Here is a 3,455-nt window from a genome sequence, read left to right on the forward strand (position 1 = left end):
AAAAAGCCCTTACATAGCAAACAGTTGCTACAGCAGGGGATGTTCATTGACTGTCACCTTAATTTGAAAGGTATCATTATCATTAATTTTGACAAGTAGCCTTTCCTTGGGGAATCCAAGCTTGAGCCAGTCAGGCTTTTCCTTCTACTCAGGTAAGTAATTCCTTTACATGTGAAGACTCCAGATGTGTTTCCTTTCACCTAACAACAAGATCAAAACAGCTTTCAGGCTGATGGCTGACTACAAAAAGCAACAAGAAGAGAACAAATAAAATATAAAACTGTGCAAAAACAAAGAGAAACAAAGCACCCAGGGAGTTGCTGGTTAAATGACTCATCCGCCGCTTCCCATTACACGTGCCAGGGCACTCCCACCTCCCACCACGCAGCACCTACGGACCTGAACTGAGGCACTTCCTCCCATGCTTTGTGGTTGTAGACACGTTACTCATAGGAAGGGTCCCAAGAGGCTTACTCGGGTACAAAAGGCAGATTCTGATCTTTCTTTTCTGCTCCTGTGTATCAAGGATCTTACCTTCTCCTGTCAAGAGACAAGTTAATTCAGACTCAACAGAGTAGTCTCCTTGAATGTCCCTGCTATGGACATTTTTAGTTCTGGCAGCAGAGCTTCCTCTTCTTCGTTTAGTCTAATTCACTGGATTAATTATTCCAAGAAAAAGACCTTGATATCCCAGTTTATCTTAATAAAGTGGGTGAGACTAGATGACATATTCTTGTTCTGTATTAAGAAGGTAATTACTAAATTGCTCTGGAAAATGCAGGAAATTTATTCCTGGTCTTTTTTTTTTTTTTTTTTTTTTTTTTTTTTTTTTTTAAGAACAGATCCAGCTAAATTATGAATTGTGAATCTACTTATTTCAAATGTTGAATACTTGTATTATAATACACACTATAGGTTATGTTATTTTTTCCCTAGATAAATTATTCAGATTAGGAGAGAGGAATAGTATCAACCTCACAGATAAGCAGTTTTGCCCCTACAGCTTTCCTTCATTTAAAGTCAATACTAAGAAACTGCCCCTAATGCCAGGTAGTGCTTAAATGTGGATGCAAGATAAAAATAAAATGGTTCGATTTCTGACTGCTGGTACTGGATCAGACCCAAGAAGTTTATTTTCCTGGGTCCTACTTTGAAATCTGGATGCTGGGGTGGTGATGGACAAACATGTCCTGGACTTGCAGGTCTGCCCCAGAGGGCCCAGTGTGAGGGCTGTGCTGCTGCCTGGGCTCTGCCCTTCCTCCACTGATTGCCATCTCTCAGCCCACATCCAGTGCGGGGGAAGCACCCAGCTAGGCATTGTGTCTTCTGAGCTGCAAGGGTGTGGGTGGCAAGAGGGTTTCCTCCAGCTGCTCCTTGCTCTGGAAGACTGAATGCTGCCCCCATGGTGATTTCCTGGCTGAAAATCCCAGATCTACCAGATAAGAATATAACCAGGGATCATGGAGCAAACCAAATGCTCGCATTCTTATGGACTCCTAAAGGAAGAAACTTCTTGTCCCGTAGGCAAAAAAATGGCAACTTCTCTCCCTCACCCCCTGCTGGGAACTCTTACTTGTCCTTGTCCTTCCAAGAAAAATTTCTTCTTCCATTCAAATATATCATGTATTAACAGGAAAAACAAACAAACAAACAAACAAACAAAAAAAACCACCACCAACAACAAAAAAACTAGTTGTTCCTTGTCAGTATCTCTTCAAGCAATCAATTATTTATTCCCAAACTTTTTTTTTTTTTTTCCTATTCTCTGCTGCATTTTATATGATGATAAGATATCTGTTGTCTGTGACAGCTTCTTGCTGTAAGAAAAGAAAATGAAGTTGAATGAGGGATAGACTGGCCTCAAGAAAACAGAACTCTGTCTTTGAAGAGGAAGGTAATAGCTCAGCTTTTTGCCATATCCCTTTTCCTCTAGTGGCACAAACTGGTTTGGGTTCTTGAGGAATTTCTAGTTTAACCAAAGTACCAATGCTGTACTCCTTACACAGGTAAGGACCAGTTCATACGAAAGAGTACTGTACTCTATTTCTCTTGGCATTTCAAGCTGTTGTGTTACATTGCTGTTGTATTATTTTGGTTTTGACTAACTGGCTCCTCCATGCATCCAGCTGTAACAAAATGCTGTGGACCATTTTTTCTTCTACAGATCTTCCTTCTTTCAGGAACATCCTTCCCAGTGATGTGAGCCACAGAAACTAATTATAACTAGGTCAACAACTTGCAAATGCATTCAGTGATGTTAACAAAGAGTCAATGACAAATGACATGAGTAAGTTCTGAATAATTTGTGACTGAATCAATGTTATTGAATATATCAGAGGAACACGGTGCCATTTTCATCACCTTTAATATTTTTCCTTCAAAATTTTGGAGAGCTGATAAAGGTATCAACGTTAGGTTACCTGATAAAGGTATCAGGTATTTAGGTTATTTACCCCTCCCAGTCTGTGAGTGATTTTCTGAGTCAGACAGGAGGCTGAAGGTTCTTCTTTCCCCAGTCCAGCCTGCAGTCGATGCTGAAGTTGTCCACTTTGTGGAAAAAGGGTGGGATGCATGCTTAGGCCAGGAGGTTTGGTATGTCTCATGCAATTCTCATCCAGAAATAATCAGGAATTGACACCAAAGTAAATACACATTGTATTAAGCCCTCTCTGTGCCTTGGCTGTATGCTGGAGCTGCACTGCCAGGACTAAGAGAGAACCGCAGGGAGTATGAGTAGCACAGAGGCTTTGGGTTTCTAGGCAGAAATGCCTGACCTCTGGCAGATCCCCTGAGATATCCTGGTTCCCAGATCTGAACTGCTTTGCCTGTTCCAAGAAGAACAGGGGGAGGCAAGAGATAAATATACACTTAATGCCTTCCTGATGGAACTGTCTGTAGAAAATTCCTCGAGGGAGTTTCCTGTCCTTTTTTGCTGGTTGTTGTGAGCAAGGAATGAACTGACCCATCGGTAGAGTTATTAGAAACCTTCTTCATCCAGAAAGCTTAAATGAATACTGAAAGTTATTTACCAGCTGTCTTGCTGTCTTAAAATAATATTGCAAATAAAATAGTTATTAAAATAACAATGAACCATAAAGAGAATGAAATTGAACTAACAGCATTGTTTGTGAACATTGTTGTGTCTCAGACAAGGCTGAAACTTGCCTCTCAAGGTACAGCAGATACTGAGTATGAGTCTGATCCTGTTTACTGCTTTTTTTTTTTTCCCCAGTACAAAGAGAAAAAAAAAAAGTCCTAAACCTTCTCTCCTGACACATTTCAGTCCAGCATATGCCACAATATAACTACTGGCCTGTGTAGTGTTAGCCTGTATGAGAGCTATAACTGTTATACTCTCGTAACGGGAATCCTGCCTTGTTCCCCCATCACAGATGCAAACACATCAGATATTAAACCTGAGAGGATAACGCTGATGCCCTGCATTGCAGGCTTCC

Source organism: Aythya marila, assembly GCF_965140915.1.
Source record: "Aythya marila genome assembly, chromosome: 2".
Lineage (NCBI taxonomy): Eukaryota > Metazoa > Chordata > Aves > Anseriformes > Anatidae > Aythya > Aythya marila.